Source organism: Lissotriton vulgaris, chromosome 5 (genome assembly GCF_964263255.1).
Source record: "Lissotriton vulgaris chromosome 5, aLisVul1.2, whole genome shotgun sequence".
NCBI lineage: Eukaryota > Metazoa > Chordata > Amphibia > Caudata > Salamandridae > Lissotriton > Lissotriton vulgaris.
Genome location: NC_141693.1, coordinates 1,817,385,109 through 1,817,403,242, shown reverse-complemented (window position 1 = coordinate 1,817,403,242; position 18,134 = coordinate 1,817,385,109).

The following is an 18,134-nucleotide window of genomic DNA, read 5'->3' as shown; positions in this document are numbered from 1 at the left end:
CTCCTTGACAGGAGGGGCCTAGGACCGAGCAGGCCCGCTGTGGAGCCACTGCCAGCTTCAGGCGGGCGGAGCAGACTCTGTTCCTGGTCCGCTTTCCTCCCGCGCATGCGCGATAGCGCCTTCGCGGAGAAAACATCGACAGCAGCCTGAGGGGAGATCTTAGAGGAGCGGCTTCGTAGAGCACCTGCCATCCCGTCCGAGCGCCGTGAGTCACACCAAGGAGGGCACCTGCTTCCCTGAGGAGAGGGGGAGCAGGGAGGCCCGGCTGTCAGTGGGGAGCGCACTTCAAGTGAAGGGGTGCGACTGGTGGCCAGACATTCGAGCATTCACCACCAAGTAAGCTGGGAAGCCTGAGGGGAGGCAGAGGAGGACTGGGCTATACTTCAACCTGACTGGCCTAATAACCAGGGAATGGTGCAGCACTGGTTGGTTCCCACATTCAGCAGGGGTTAGGGGAACTGCTAGGTAGCAGCATCCTGGTAAGCCAATTAAGACGGTATATAATCCTCCTGTACTCTAGGGGGCTTGAGGGTGACAGAGGCCCAAGCCAGTTTAATTTGTAGACTCTCTCACAGCCACTGGTGCATGAAACCAATGTCAGCTTGTACTGAGAAAGGGGGGGGTTGCTTAAGGAATTGATATCCTGTGCTGGAGAATGCCAATCTGATTCCCGGAGATAGATTGTCTGTGGGAAGGTTGTAGTTAACTGACAAGAGCTTAATTTCAGAAGAAGATTTGAAAAGGGTGAATTGAAGTACAGTAATATTGCACATGATCTGTTGAAATATGTAAATGTTTACCTGCTATATGTGATAAAGTGATGAGGTTAAGAAAACTTAAATGTATTTGACTGTGAAAGTTTGAAGAACAAAGAAACTAAAAGAACTTTTATAAAACAGCTCGTATTTTTACACAAAGACTGGTGTAGCGTCATATTTTAGTGGAATTGCTTGATGTTACTGCTGGGTGGTATGCAACCTTTACACATGTGCCTCTGTTAATATTGTCTTACCCTAGGCCAGGCTACCCTAGGTGACCTGACAACTTTAGGTTCCAACAACAAGGCTTCCACAGCATACCCTACTACATCATTCCTCGCAGACCAAGCAGCGCATATGTGCTGCCGCTAGTCTCAACCTAAAAAACAGTCCTTGCCCATTTAAAGAGGCCGGTCATTTAAATGGACAGGTCCTTTGAGAAGACATCAGGAGGGTATGCGGTTGTCCCTTGGACCATTGCCTTCATCCCCCACCCTCTTTCCAAGGTTTTCTGACATGATTCCCAGAGTTAAAGCTGTCCCATGGGGACAGTTTCCGTTTCGAGGCAGCAACCACCCCAATTCCTGTATTGAATCAATGGTTTGCGACCTCAATTATGGAAGGAGACTATTGATAAATCCCATTGTGACTCCAGGTGGGAGTTGGGCTCCTTTTTCATTTCACCTCAAAAATTAAAAATTGTAATTGGTAGTAAAACCCGACAAAAAACTCACAAAATACCCAAAGGTGACAAGGCATTTGCCTTGATGCCCAGCAGTGGCTTTCAAAGAAACCCTATATCTTTACTGCTGCTGTGTTGATTGTCTAAAGAACACAAATGCCTTAAATCAGTTTCTTCACATACAAATATATTTCTGAGCTTCCTTGTCAAAGATTTAGCTGTGTACCTGAAGCCATGGCAGGGCACAGTTCCATTGGTGGTGATTATATAGGCGAAACAGTCACATATTTCAAAGTAAATCAGTCAGATCTGGTAGCTTTTGTGTATTCAGGGTTGTAGGTATTTGCACTTTGGCAGTGGGGCAATGGCACATTTAAAGAGCTTATAATGTTTATATCGTGGAATATACCAAGGGTGATAGAACATTTCTTTCACTCAAAGGTACATACTGGGGTTCCGAGTGGCAGTATGGAATCTTGAGTTCTAACAAAGTTTTCATTCACCGTAACTAGCACTCAGCTTGTTGGACCTCAATACCAAGCAGGGCAAAGGTCAAAATGTGGGAAAGAGACTCAAGTTGTCCCGAACTTGCGTCCAGTGATCTTGGGTTCCGTTTTCTCCTGGAGGCGAGCTCTAGCCACCAGGAGCAGTTCAGCAAACCTCCTGGCCTAGCAAGGGTGCACTTTGCAGGGAGCTAGTTCCACTGGCTTCCTGGTCAGGCTTTCTCCTTTTTGTTGTGCTCTGGTGCTCCTCTTTCTTGCTTGGGCACAGAAGTCCAGATCTTCCCCCAACTAGTCCTTAGGGTGTAAGGGAACCAGCTACACTGGTCCTAGAGAGACTCACTTGTCCAATGGTCAACAGTGGGCAGAGTCCTTAGTCCATTTGGGCATCAGGGGGCTTGTCATTCCTGTTGTGGAAGAGATTTTAAATGAGAGGGGGGAGTTCTAGAAGACAGACATCCCTGGCCAATTGCAGGGTGTCATATCACCCCTCAACCCCTGTCCCAACCCTTCTGCACAGCATGCCCCTAGCTGACATCACTGCCATGGACCTTCCCACCAAAGCTTCAAAGGAAAGCCCTCTCCTGTGTTAGCTCCAGTTATCTAGGCTTTCTACTTTGTCCAGTGGACTTGGGCTGTCCAAACCTGGTACATTGTGGCAACTAATTAACAGATGCAAATTTTCTTTCCCACCCCTTCCTCCGCAGGAGCTGAGTTTTTGTGTGGGGAGATCTTTGTTCTTTCTGGTGAGGAGCAGAGTACTTAACTTGGCCCAGCAGGGCGACTAAAGGCCTGGAACATGATCCTGAGCTGAGCCAGAGAAATATAAAAATTCTAGACAACTCATAAAGTGTACATGTATAATCTTGGGACCTCTGTATTCAAACTGTGTGCACATATTTTACCCTAGTTTCATACCATATGGAATTCTGTAGGCCTAAGGGAAGCAAAATTGTGATCTAACGCAGCTTTATCCTTATGTGTATAATACAGTCTTCTTGCATTTAAAACAGTAAACTCTACTGACTTTAACTAAGTGTGACCACTAACAATGCAAGGTCTATACCAGGTCAACATCTAACCTTGTAGAGTCCCCTCTTGCCAGTTAGCAGGCTGCGCACAACGGTAGTCACACAAGCACACAAATTAACCACCCAAGTGCCCCCAAATATAGCTACATCGCAGCGGTCGTATCTTGAAAGGGAGGCACTGGTGGTAAACATGCAGAGTCCATTTCCCATGTGATTACCATGGGTGAGACACAAGTACTGAGACTCCCCCACAGTAAAAAGTCCAAATCAGGTGATCAAAAAACACAAAAATCTGGGCATACTAAATGGGCGGAACCCAATTGCAACACATGTAGAGTATGTGGAGCACATTGGCCTAACGGCTAGGGCGCTCGACCTCTGACCTGGGGAACTGGGTTTGAGTCTCGGTAATGACGCTAAAACATCCTGTGATCTGGGCAAATCACAATCTCCCCGTGCCTAACTAAAACGTATGTGTGTCCTCATGTAACATAACTGGTGCTGTGTAAACCGCTCTGATACCCGATTCGGGTCAAGTTTGCGCTATATAAAACTCTGCAAAAAAAAAATCCATAGTAATTTCAAAGATTGTTCTACGTATTTTCCTGAAAAGGTCGAAAAGACTGGATACTAGAACTGAAATGGTTGGATTTTCGGGTTGTAGCTTGATCGAGCATTGAATAACTAGCTCATAGGAGGTGAAGTGAAATTTGCTATCAGATATGTCTTAAGTCAATATTATAACAATCAATGCATATCAATGTGCAGTCATAGGGTTTTTGGGGAAAAGTGATATCTCCTATAGATAGCATTAAATTAATTAAACGGTAATGACCACAAACATTCTTGTCACTAAGGTGGAGCTACCACCCATTGAAACGTAGGGGTCAATGTTATCCCATTTCGGGATTTTTGTGATTTTTGAAAATGAATGGGCCAATATTAAGTCTACTGCTCAATATTTCCATATGGACTTTTTAGACAAAATGTAGCTCTGGAGCTGTCTAACGGAATGTATTGCTAGCGGGAATTTACAGAAGGACTCAGAGGGTGTAAAATAGATTTCTAGTGAGTCTGTGAGATTAACCAGCCTTGTGGTTTAGTTTAATTTGGCTCCCCAATCATTTTTAGTGTTGCAACTTCATGGTTAGAGAATTAAACCAAGGGACTCTGAAATAAAATAGCATATAGCTGTAAGCCTCTCAGTGGCAAAACACTTCCATCTTGTTAGCAGTGTTTTCGGATTACCCTGGGATGCGTGAAGGGCCTGGGACCTCATTGGTTTGGTTAGGTACCATCAGGAGGCAAAAGAAACCAATATCTCAATTCTAGATATTCATCATGAAAATGTTCTCCTAGATGGCCCCACGTTTATCTCAGATGTGTGGTTAGTGGGCTCTTGGCGGCTGTTCTGATCACTCATTTTTCTCTGCTGATTGGGGGTCTCTCCTTCAGCCTTATCGCTTGGGTCAAGAGGCATAGATAAAACAAGCAGCCTTAGTTGGCAGATGTCCATTGTTCATGAACTGGGATACTGGCACCACATGGCACCAGTACCGTACTTTGACTCTGGCCATGGTGGTTCAATTAAAATACATTACAACACAGTATTGCAGCACAAACTAAGGGGTGTACAGTCTCAAATTAAATATGCCTGCACCCCAGCTGAGTATTTGTGGTGCTGGCAGGTGCGGCCCATGCACGTAAAAGCGGTGGGGTGGGTGGGGCCGAGTTGGGGGTATTCGACAGAAAAGCACAAAGGAAAATTAAATAAATAATAAATGTTCCCTTGTCGTCGTCTGTCGAAATTCCTCCCCGCCTCCCCACCTCGACCCACTGCTCGTCTCTAGACGGCCCGCTGCTGGGTGCTGGGGTGCATACACTGTGCATAGGGATACTGAGAGTCATCAACATAGAGTCTCCTGGGGCTAATGAAGTGACAAGGTTTTGATTACTGAATACCCTGAGTCATCTTCATGCGTGTTTTATTGCTGTCAATTAGTCACTCTTCTCAATGGATCTTGGGAGTTTGGTCAGGCTGGTGTTGGGCTGGTATTGGGTTCTGCTTTGGCTGAAGTGCTAATAGATCGGTGGAAAAGCCGATAACAGAGGTAGGCCACGATCCAGGCTTGGCGTCATTCATATATTTAAGGTCTCCGGTTGGTATGGTATCGATATTAATGTTTCCGGGCAAAGATGCCACAGATTCTTTCTCTCTGGGGGGGCTGTCATGGCCCTGGCACTGCAGCCGTCTGTGCCAGTCCCTCACGTCGTGTGTCACAATACCCTCCTCCTCCTAAATTTTTCGTTCTGAGACAAATTCGGAAGGGTAGGAGCAGCCGCAGGTACTGGTCATTGAACGCCTTTTCTGGACATTTTATTAAAACACCTTGCTGAGCTCCGGGGGGCTCCGCCACGCCCGGACCCCCTCTTCCGGGGCCCCCTACCTACGCTCCCTGCCCAGGGCCGCCATGAGCCTAGAGGCGCCCCTGCTCTGGTGAACTCGCCACATCCCCTCGATTTGCTAAGATGGTTTGTGGTATTGGTTTCATATTATCAACATAAACTGGTTTGGGCTTCTGTGGAGGGATATAGGCTCGCATTCATATAGGATGCTTTTTCAAGTTAAAAAATCTCTGGCCACTCAGGGAACAGTGCATTTGTCCCTAGCTTCTTTCTAGGCAAACTGGAAAGAGCTCCCGTTGATTGAATTTCCAGTATTCCAGCACAATAGATCCATATGGAGAAAGGAAGTGTCTTACTTGGCTACACTCATTCCAAAAGTTGTTCAGTGTAGAGTTGTGTGCAAAGTAGGTGGTTCATTAGAGGTAGGTTCCCGAGCTACAGGCAAATATTCCTTTTCAAGGAACTATATATATATTCAATTCTTAGGGGCTACACACCTGTGGTACCAAAACAATATCCCTTTAGGGCACAGTACAAGTCCTAAAAGACAGAAGTGGACGTGACAAACCAAGTTCGGCCTTGTGCATGTGATATCAAGGCGTGTGACTCCTACACGTTGTAACCCACATTTATATGATGTATACAACCTATACACTGATTTAAACATTTGTTTTATTTACTATCAATGTATAATGTGTATGTATGATGTAAAGCGCCGTGACACCCTACATTGGGGTGAGTAGCGCTATAAATAAAATAAAAAATCATGTTTTTTGAATTCTTATTCGTGTACATACTCGTATATACATCAGGCATTCTTGCAGTGTGTGCATATCTCTTTTACACCAGGGTTGAACAAAGTCAAGCGTGCCTCCTACTTGTAGCTTCTCTTAAGTACTTGTGAAGTAAAGGTAGTGTGACTTTATTTTCCTCCTTTAGATTGGTATGTAGGTGAGAGGTTCAGTGAGCTGCCATAGAGGATCATACTGAAAGCAAGCAGAGCTGATGGCCCCTTAAATTCCGCCCTTGTCTTGGGCCCAGCTGGAAGTGGGGGAAAAAACATCATTAAGCGTGCACGTTGCTGCTGGGAAGGTAAACACGAAACGTGCAGGCACTCCCGAATATTTCCCAGTGTCGGGAAATTACACGGGGCATGTTTCAGTGGGGCCTAACTTCTAGACTGGGGACGGGGTCCACCCCTGCCTACCTCCGTCCGACTTGTGCCCTGCTTTAGGGGGAAATTAATGGATGTCTTTTGGGGATTTCAGCTGCTTCACCACTTAGATGCATTCAGCAGAAGCACCCAAAAGAACCCACCAGCCGCCAATGTGTCAAATATGTGGGCGAGGGCATCTACCTGGAAAAGCAGGAGGCACTTATGGTATCCGTAGACAGCAACAGCTTGGGCTGGAGCCCTGGTGAAAAATAAAATAAAACAATTTCAGGATAGAACAGCAAGTCACTTCCAGCAACGACTTTAAACCTTATGAGTGGGTGTTGGATGAACAGATTGTCTAAGTTGAATTGTTTTAGAAAGTCAGTAGGGTGGTTTGTTGGTTGTTTTGGAAGACTGGCATGTTGTGCTGTGGTGGAAACAGTTTATTTGTGAGTTGATCTCTGGAGGACTGCAATTAAGAGTTTGGGACAACGGTTGAGCTTTGCCTTATATTCCGAATGGCAATAGTGTTGGTATTGCAAACCAAGTGGTCCTTGAGCAATTTTTTTTAGGTCGATCCTGGGAAGCGCATGCACTGCTCTGTGAGGTATGCTGTATTCCAGTATGGACTTGAAGCTCCGTACACATTCTTCATTGGTTTGTGCCATTGTCCTTTGTAAATGCTGGCTTCTGATTTGTTAATTGACTTGTTAGTCCCTCCTTAGTACCTTGTATTCATTTGTAAGCTCCCATGAGGACTGGGGCATTTACTTCTGTTGTTACACGGTATATCTTATTTAGTCTGTAAAAGCAAAAGGAAGAAATGATGGACGGAATGCTGAACAATGCAAACATTCCCCCAATCACAAAGATCTGGGTTTAATCTATTGTTTTTTTGCTCACCATGCCACCCCAGTTTGGACCCAGCCATATGCAAATCAGTCTTGACCCTGTCCCTTCTGGGAGCACTCCAGGCCGATCTGCCAAGCCAGGTCATCCATGGACCAGAAATAATCATCCTGGACTGGTTTCGGGGCATCACCCCTCATCAGCCAGGCAAGCTTGAATCCAGTGGCACAGTGAACAAGGGACCCACGTCTCGGCATACCCTTCCCACTGCCTATAGTGGTGCCACAAACATTCCGCCTCTGCCAGTAGCCCAGCAGAAGCCCCAGCGGGCCTTCATGGTCAATAATGGGAACAACAAGGTGCAGTGCACATACTGAGGTTCAACAGTATAATTAAGGCAGCACGCTATGCAGAAAGGAGAATTTTGTATTGCTTACTTCCGTGCAGGTGCCTTACACTTCCGGGTCACAGGATCAATACCTCCATTCATCAGCAGAAGTTCTTACCAAGTTGCAGATAGTCCGTTTACAGAGAGAATGTGGTGCTACTGCCAGAGCGATCTACTTTGGAACTGGGGAACCAGCTCAACATCTTGTGATTCTAGGTGAATCACTTAATCTTCCTGTGCACAATAAATTAAAATGACCTCGTTGGATGTAACTGGTGATCATGTAAAGTGTTCCAATATCCTTGGGACGAGTTAGCACTATATGAAACTGCAAAAAATGGGTAAGATATGTTTTGTACATCTATCACAACCTGTCGCCCATGGTACTTCTTCTTCAGGCACCAGAAGCTGGCATCCTGATCTAGAGCCTCAAACTGTTTTTTTTTCACAGTCACATGAAAGGTGGGGATTAAGGGTATAACTATTTTGTCTTTGTGGTGTCCCTCCACTCTAAGGGCTTAAGGGGAGGGCCGTGTCTTTAGATACTCTACTCCGGCACGGTCTCTGATCTTAATCCTGTTCTACTTTCATTGGGGTGGAATAGAGAGTAGTGGAAATACTCGACTGGCGCTTGCTAGTGGAAACCCTGGAAGATCCTGTGTTTCATATTGTCATTGGCGAGGCAGTGGAAAAATATTTTCAGGACAAAGAGATTTCGACTGCGTCTCCTCTGACGGGGTGGGAATGGTTCAAGATTGTTATTCGGAGACGTTGTAAAGTGGAAATAGTGGGAGTAAGACGTACTTTGGTGAAATAAATTGATTAACATGAGAAGGTGCTGTGGGATCTTGAGTTGGCGAGGTCAGGAAACACAGGTCTGAAACAGCAGCTTTTGGGTCATTGGGATTCCTTGTGGAACTCTATGCTGCTTACACGGAGGCGTTGGCATCGAAATTTGTCACTCTCTACTCTAGTGCCCGTGAGGTGGGACGTTTACCCCCCACAATTGCAGAGGCGTTAGTAATCTCTATCTTAAAACCAGAAAGCACTCCGGAGGATGTACGGGATTGTAGTCCACTTTCCATGACAAATTTGGATTATAAAATACTTAGTAGAGTCTTGGCCAGCGGCGGTTTCTGTCCAAGGGCGTTGCGGCTCTGCCCCCTTTAAATTCAGTAAAAAAAAAAGGAATCATAGCAATGGTTGTATATTGGTTTTAATACAACAAAATCCCCCTTGTGTGAGTTTCTATAATGCGAGTTACTGTCATACCCAGTCAGCGACAGCGTCATTGATGCTAAACACGTGATGTGACTGTCACTGCATGGAGTGCGTGCGTTAACTAAGTTGCTCCCCCTTCGGGCCCAAAGTTCAAGTATTTGATCATCTCACAGCCCTGAGGCCTGTGAAGTCATCAGCCCGGCAAAGACCTAGCATCGATGCCCAGTCTCCATCTCCTGATGGCCTGGATGTAAAGTTAGCCCCAGGAGTTTTAGATACAAGCCTGGTATCACTAAGCCTCCACATCATTCAGGAATTGGAGAGCACTGTCACCACACCCTTCTCTAACTCGTTACAGGGTGTGGGGTTGGACTCCAACTTGTTACAGGGTGTAGGGTAGGACCCCACCCACCCCGTGACGAGTTTGGAAAGAGTATGGGAGGCGGAAAGAAATCGAGTCTGCGCAAACTCGACTTACGGTGAAGCTGCTTTCTGTGCGTGAGTCTGTCAATCCTAGAGTGGATGCCATTTTAAGAACTCTGTGTGTGTGTCTGTGTTTAGCCAGCTACATGATTTACTGCAGTGGAGGCAGATAGTTTCAATGGCTGCTTGCGCATAGCACTTCAGATTGCTGTCGGGACTCATGGACGTCGTATGTGGTGTGTTCACCTGTCCAGGTACGGTTAGAGAAAAATTGTGTGGTACTGAAAATTCTGGACTCGTGCCATAAACATCGTCTTATCATGACGATTTTGATACTAGCAGACCGGTAATGATTTGAATACTATGCATAAGCGTTTTTCGTCATGTTCGAGTGACGAAATCACCCTGAAATCGAAGTTTTAGTCCTGAACCCTCGGGTTCCATTTTGTGAACGGCAGCCATTTTGTGATTGCCCTCACATAGCCAAATAACTAAGGCTAAATTCGATCTGAAGGACACGTATACCTTCGCTGACTCCTCTGTGACCTGGGCGAGCTGAGTCCACTGCCTGAAGCCAAACCTGTTCGGCCAGTTCCTTTCCCAGTGGCCGAATGAGATTAGTATCAAGGCACAACATGTCATAAACCCTTCATCCCACACAAACCATGCCTAATCTTACACACACCTGTCCCTGTTTCTTCTTTATGACCTGCTTTACGAGGAGGAGGTGCCCGTTTTTATTGGGGGTACGTCAATATCTGATGAAAGTTCTGTGCCTTGCCGGGTAATTGATTGTGGACTGGACAAACTGAAATGTGGGCTTGTCATCATGAGCCTGCTTTTTCTTTGTAGTGAAAATATGTGAATGGTCTACTGTAAAATAAGAAATGTTTGCCTGAAGCATATTATTTTGTATAAAAGGAGAAGTCTGGCTTTGTAAGATTGAGCAGTCTCCTGAGAACATACATGCTGTTGCACTTCTAGGATACCTGTTACTGGCTGCACCCAATAAATACGATCTTTGACTTCACCAAGAAGACTCTGTGTTTCTGTAGTCTGAAACAGGAAGGACTCGAAGTCTTTGGGTGTTCTCCCTGGCACCACTGGGTTCTTAAAAACCCGGTACTTCATTTGACAGCCAGTTATTATGTGGTTACACTTAGTCAAGCTCTCTGTAAGTCAAAGGGGATACCATGGTACCTTTCGAGTTATTAACAAGCAGGCAAATGCTAAACATCGATGATTCAGCCCTCTGCACAGGAGCGCTCTTTCTGCCCCTTCACCCATTCAGCACAAGTGAACCCCCTAGCGAGCGCTTCGTAATAAGTGGTGGACCGTGCACGGCTATATTTTTACAAATTGGATTAAATTATAACAACCAAACCACCTTGAGGGTGTTGGGCACAGCTCTACTTTTGCAGAAGAGGGTGGCCTGTGTGTGTTCATGATTCTGTGTCCTCAAAGTTTACACTTCTTCTCACACATATTCACTGTCCCACACCTTCAGTGAGCAGCTGCACTTTACGTTTGCCATCATTAACCATACACCTGCAATTAAATTGTGTACTAAGGGTCTAATTATGATGTCTGTCAGACTAGAGTCTGACCGACATCATAGTAGAAACGGACCGCCTGAAAAGGAGTCGGCGGTTCTGCTTCCAGAATTAGGATGTGACCGCCTTCACGGCAGCCCCTAGGTATATATTTTCTATTGAGGCTCGTGCTGCAGGTTGCAGCACCAGCCTCAATAGAAAATATACACTTTTAAAACACCCCTGCACTGTGTGGTAGGCACCATGGGATGCCTGCCACACAGTGCAGTGATATTTAGGGAGGTACCAAAGATGCCCCCCAGGCTTCATAGCAGAGGCTGCGGGGGAACAGGGGCCTTCTAGGGCCCCCAAAGTTACTTTCTGACAGCCTATCCATGTCGGAAAGGCTCTCATGGAAAGGCTGTGGTAAACGGACATGATAATCCCGACGGAAATGCCTGAGCTGGCACCACCGCCATTTGGGGATTATCCATCCTGCTGATGCTCCGACAGGCTCCTTCGAGGTTGCGTGGAACGCCTCCGACTAGCTGTCGGATGGCATTTGGCCCTACCAAAGGGGATGATGGACGGAGTGTTAAACAACGCAAGCACTCACCTCCAGTCAACTGATCTGGGTTTAATCCATCATCATTCTTTAGCTCACTCCACCACCCCAGTTCAGACATGGCCATCTGCAAATCAGTCTGACCCTGTGCCTCATAGGAACAGTCCAACCTGAACTGCCTAGCCATGTCTTCCCTGGACCGGAAACAAGCATCCTGGGTCCAGTTTCTGGCTAATCAGCCATCATCAGCCAGGCTAGCTTGAATCCAGTGGCAAAGTGAGTAAGGGACCCACGTCTGGGCATACACTGCCAACTTAGGGCGAACAAAGCAAAACCAAAGGGGATGATGGACTGAGTGTTGAACAATGCAAGCACTCACCCCCAGTCAACTGATCTGGGTTTAACCCATCATCATTCTTTAGCTCACTCCGCCATCCATGTCGGAAAGGCTCTCATGGAAAGGCTGTGGTAAACGGACATGATAATCCCGACAGCAATGCCTGAGCTGGCAACACCGCCATTTGGGGATTATCCATCCTGCTGAAGCTCCGACAGGCTCCTTGAGCCTGTCAAAAGCGCAGCGGAATACCCCCAGAAGTTTCCCTCCTACAGCTGGTATTGTAATAATGCGGTCGGAGAGAAACCACCGAGGTTGCGTGGAACGCCTCCGACTAGCTGTCGGATGGCATTTGGCCCTACCAAAGGGGATGATGGACGGAGTGTTAAACAACGCAAGCACTCACCTCCAGTCAACTGATCTGGGTTTAAACCATCATCATTCTTTAGCTCACTCCACCACCCCAGTTCAGACATGGCCATCTGCAAATCAGTCTGACCCTGTGCCTCATGGGAACAGTCCAGCCCGAACTGCCAAGCCATGTCTTCCCTGGACCGGAAACAAGCATCCTGGGACCGGTTTCTGGCTAATCAGCGGTCATCAGCCAGGCTAGCTTGAATCCAGTGGCAAAGTGAGCAAGGGACCCACGTCTGTGCATACCCTGCATTTGGCCCGACATAAAAATCATGCCCTAAATTGTTATCCTCTTTGGTAAAGACATTCCAAGCCATACATTATCTACTCAGCGTCGGGCACTCTGTTAAAAGGTGCACTTTCACTGAGATAGTAAAAGTGCGCCTTCAAGAGTGCTAACAAGACAACTTCTGGTTTCTTCAGACATTCTTTACTTTCAGTCATTTTTAAACTCATTTATAATATTGTGTGTCACTTACAATAAGTGAACAAAGCAAAGACAAGGAGATGATGGACAGAGCGCTGAAACTTTTCAGACACTCACCCCAATTCCGAGATCTGAGTTAAATCCATCATCGTTCTTTAGTTCACTTCGCCACCTCTGTTCAGACCAAGAAATATGCAAATCAGTCTTGACCCTGTGCCTCAAGGGAACAGTACAGCTTGAACTGCCAAGCCAGGTCTTCCCTGAACCGGAAAAAAAGCACCCCTCATCATTCAGGCTAGCTTGAATCCAGTGGCAAAGTGAGCAAGGGACTCGCGTCTGGGCATACCCTGCCAACGTAGGGCAAACAAAGCAAGCACACTGAGATGATGGACGGACTGCTGAAACTTTTCAAACACTCACCCCCAGTCACAGATCTGGGAGGAATCCATCATTGTTCTTTAACTCACTTCGCCACCTCAGTTCAAACCCAGCTATATGTAAATCAGTCTTGACCCTGTCCCTCAAGGGAACAGTCCAGCCCGAGCTGCCAAGCCAGGTCTTCCCTGAACCGGAAACAAGCATCCTGATACCAGTTTTGGGGTAATACTGCTCATCAACCAGGCTACCTTGAATCCAGTGGGAAAGTGAGTAAGGGACCCACGTCTGGGCATACCCTGCCAACTTAGGGCGAACAAAGCAAACACAAGGAGATGATAGACGGAGCGTTGAAAATTTTCAGACACTCACCCCAGTCACAGATCTGGGTTGAACCCATCATCGTTCTTTAGCTCACTTCGCCACCTCAGTTCAGGCCCAGCTATATGCAAATCAGTCTTGACCCTGTGCCTCAAGGGAACAGTCCAGCCCGAACTGCCAAGCCAAGTCTTCCCTGGACCGGAAACAAGCATCCTGGGTCCGGTTTCGGGGTAACAGCCCTCATCAGCCAGGCTAGCTTGAATCCAGTGGCAAAGTGAGCAAGGGACCCACGTCTGGGCATACCCTAAACTCTAGGGCTGCTGACCGTCGGGTCCCAAAGCCCAGCCGTGGTGTCTGCGCCTCACACTGTAGTTGTGCTAACCATGTCCTGTCTCATTGTATTCGATTCTGAGCTTTCCTCTTACCCTAGCATTTCCTCTTCTCGAGGCAAGGCACTTAACTGTCTTGTGCCCCAGAGTCACTGTGACACTCACCCTCGTTTTTGCATCTTCCTTTTTTCGTCTCCCTATCTTTCTCCCACCTTCCTTCTTTCTTTTGTTGTCCCTGGCTCCCTCTCTCAGACTCCGTCTCTCTAATACTTTATTTGCACTCTCTCATTCCTTCCTGGTCCGCCCTTCCTCTTCCGCCCGACTCCTTCTCTTCTTTCTCAATTTCCTTCAGTCTCCCCAACTCTCTCCTCCTTGTCCTCTCTCATCTGTCTGTCCCCTCTGTCTCACTTTCTCCTTTCCCCTTCCCTCCTTTTTCCACATTTCTTCCCTTGTGTTTCCTTTCTCCACCTCTTTTTCCCCTTCCTCTCACCTACTCTCCTTCCTAGTGTCTATGATAAGAAAGGCAGTGTCCGCTACTGTCCTCGCCTCTGCACACTCTCATGGTGGGGGTGCCCCCCACCCGCATTGGCAGCCCCGTGGCACTACCAGGCTGCACGAGGATCCCAGTCAATGAGAGGGCATTCAAATCCCTTAAAAGTTCCCAGCTAATGCACTCTTGTCTGGGAAAGGCTGACTTTTCAGACGTTATCCTCCTGGCACCACTGCCTGCGCCTGCCAGGGCCCTCCCCCCTCAGAGAGGGGACGAGAAATTACTGCTGGCACCTAGAGGGCCCTCTGCTGCCAGAGAGAGAGCACAGACACCGGGGGTAGTGTCAGTAGATTTACTGACGGTCCTGGAAGTCTGAAAGCACAATAGAACTGGGGCAGTGTCAGTAGATTTACTTGTGGGCCTGGGAGTCCGAAAGGACAGTGGAGCTGGGGCAGTGTTGGTAGACTTACAGGCAGCCCTGGGAGTGTGAAAAGACACCTTCACAATTGCTTTATTAACCTTCTTGCTTTCTCAAATATGCTTGAAAATGAACCATTTGCCCACTCTTTTTTCAAAAATTTCTCGTGGAGAGCATATTACCCTCACCCCCCCCAGCCCCCCCGCACCCTCCTTATAGTGTTTGGGCTCGCTTGCTCGCCAGCGCACATTCACCCCATACTTTTGTGCACCACCACTTTCAAATGTCACCATCCGTCACTGGTCTTGCCAATGCAACTCTTACTATTAATGCCCAAATTAATACATACAGACCAGTTTCAGTTCATCCCGGGGCGAAATACAGCTCACAAAGCCAGGAGGGTCCTGGGGCCTATGGAATCAAAGAAAAAGCTGTGATTGCGGCAATAGACATTGAAAAAGCTTTTGATAGTCTTCATTGGGTTGTCCTTTAAAAGATGCTCAATAAAAAGAGACTGGGTAATGGGTTTGTCCAATGGGCGAAGCTCCTGTATGCGCCTCCTGCTGCCCGTGTCTGAATTGGTAGGCATGTCTCTAAGAGGCATATGGTGGGAAGGGGAGTTCTGCAAGGCTGTCCCCTTTCACCATTATTGTTTGCAATTGCGGTCGAACCACTCACCAGCTGTGCGAGGACTAGTGGGGTTTACAGGGGACTGGAGGTACAGGGTGTCCAGCATTATACAGTGTTATCTGCTGATGATATGTTGTTATACCTGAGAGATGCAAATGCAATTAGCCTCCTAGATCGTTTTAGACACGCTTCAGGCTTATTTAAAAATTGGAATAAGTCATATCTGTTCCCATTACTGAAGGATGGGCCACGACCTGAGGATCTTGGGGGGCTAACTTGGGAGGGAACTTGCCTAAGCATCTAGGGGTTGTATTATACCATGCACCCATTGATTTATTGGCGGGTCATATTGGCATGGCTATCAGAGGCCTACAAGCTTATGTAGAGTTCTGGGAGACGTTGCCGCTTTCAGTCGCAGGACGAATAGCGGTAGCAAAAATGGTGGTGTTGCCCCGATTGCTTTAATTTTCACAGCACTGGCTATGGTGATACCTGTAGGGTCTTTCATGGACTAGATTCATTGTTGATTTGCCTTATATGGAGAACGGGCAGGTGCAGAGTGGCCTTGTTTAAATTACAAAGACCAACATGCAAGGGAGGATTAGCCATACCAGATTTTGAAGCCTATCAATTAGTGGGACAGTTGCAGTGGTTTGTAGAGTGGATTCACTTATGGAGAATTCCTGAGGAAGCAAATTTGGAAATGATACCAGATTTAGATGTGTTATTTAGAATCCTCTTAGCCCCCGGGAGACCTGTGTGGGGAACACTCACAGCACTGAGGGTTGAGAAACACTGATGGGGCTGTCAGCGGTGGCTGGCACAGGTAGGTGTGGTGCGGCGAGGCACGGAAGGGGGTGAAGTTGACAGATGACAGAATAGGTATAATTAAATAAAAAAATAATACCTATTCCGTCATCTATCAGCTTTCCCCCTGCTGTGCCCCGCCCCACTAACCCCACTGAGCTTACCTGTGACTGCCACTGCTGGGCGCTGTGCACGCCAACAAACTCATGCTCGGGTTCCCTATGCCCTGGATATCCTATTGAGACATCTGGAGCAAATTAACCCAGGACGAAGAATGAGAGGTTCAGCAGAATGGGCTAACCATGGGGTCCATAGGCTAGGAGAGCTTTATTGGATGGGGCACTACTACCATTTGAGGAATTTCCAACCTCTTTTGAGATCCTGAGAGGGCAATTTCTAATGCATCGGGTGGTAATAGCCAGGGGGTGCCTTCACTGGGGTATAGGTTTAGAGGAGCCACAAATGCATAGTGCTTGTCAAGTGCTATGCAATATGTCGGGTCATGACTAGGCGGTGAAGTCTTTATCAGGCATTATGGAATGTTATAGCTACACCCGTTGTAGGTCTTAAAGTAGGCACAACATACCTGAGGTGGGCTGGGCGAAAGTTCTGGCGAGTTCGAATACTGTATCTTGGAATGCGCAATTTAAATTGCTTCTATTTTTTTTTTTTTTACTTACATGTAGGATATCTGACACCTGGAAAAACAGCTTGAATTTATCAGGACACAGATGTGGCGTGCCATAGATGTGGTGAACATGGTGCGGAAATGATAAACGTGGCCTGGTCCTGTCCATCATTGGTGGAGTACTGGAGGAAGGTAGTGACCTGTATAAATGAGGTGACGCAGAGAAATATTGAGTGTGTGCCTGTGGTCTGTCTTCTACGGGAATTTCCAAGACCTGCTAAGCGTTAAAACACTACATGGTTTATTGATTTGGCTCTGGTACTTGCTAGGCAGGAGATAACCATGCATTGGAAGGCGCCTAGGCCCCCCCAGTGTATTGAAATGGAAGGAGGAGTTGATTCGGTGGGCGGGCTATGAGAGTGCAGTATTGTATGGTGAATTAAGGAAAGGGAGAGGATCAATTGACAGGGTACACGCATGGGATCACTTACAAAGGGGCATATTATCAAGGGCCGGCAATAAATATTGCAAAGCGCGCTTAGCGCTTACATATTTATCACCGGCTATCTCTGGAATTTATCGCCCGGTTAGTGCGTTATCAACAACGTGCATCCCTGAGGCGATAAAAATTCCAGAGATAGTGGGGATATCGCCATTTTCCATGGTGGAAAAATGCGATATCTTAGATGATAGGGTCTGTGGGCTTAGCCACACTATCCACCCCCCTTGTTAGGTATGCCTTAGTCATGAATTTAACAGACTTTAAATTCCTGCGTTAAGGCATACTTAATGCAATTTTACATATCGCTAAGCCCCCTTGATAATATCGTGAAGCTGCCATCGCGATATCATCCCATGTTGTATTCACAGCCACGCTTCCTTTGCATCTCCTTATCGATGCGAGGCGTGTGAAAAACGGGCGAGAATTCAAGGAATCACGAGCCAGCGTGTTCTTGATGATAATGCGATAATGTTATCATCGCCCCTTGATGATATGGCTCAAGATTGCCTATAAAATCCCAATTTGGTGGGTGAATCTGGGGCAGAAAGTGTGTAGATGCAGTACAAATCACTTCTAAAATGTATGTAACTTACATGATTTCATGTGTTTTGTTTAATTAGGGTTTACCTTATTATAAATGCTATTAAATTATGTTAAAAAAAAAGAAGCAGCTATATGAGATAATTTCAAAATCTCATATACTGCAGGCTGCTTGTTGTCACCTTCATGCTGCCAGGGTTTTGACTGGTTTCTTAGTGATGTCATTGGTGCAGCAGGTGCAGGGTACAGTGGCCTAAGGAGTCCACTGACCCCGGTTATTGCTGTATTTCACCATTCAAATAGACCTCAGGGGATAATTTCCTTCCTTTCACTAGGGTCCATGACATACTGGCTATGCCACTTGTCGCGGGGTCTAGAAATATGGTAAAAGGTCCCCTATCCTCC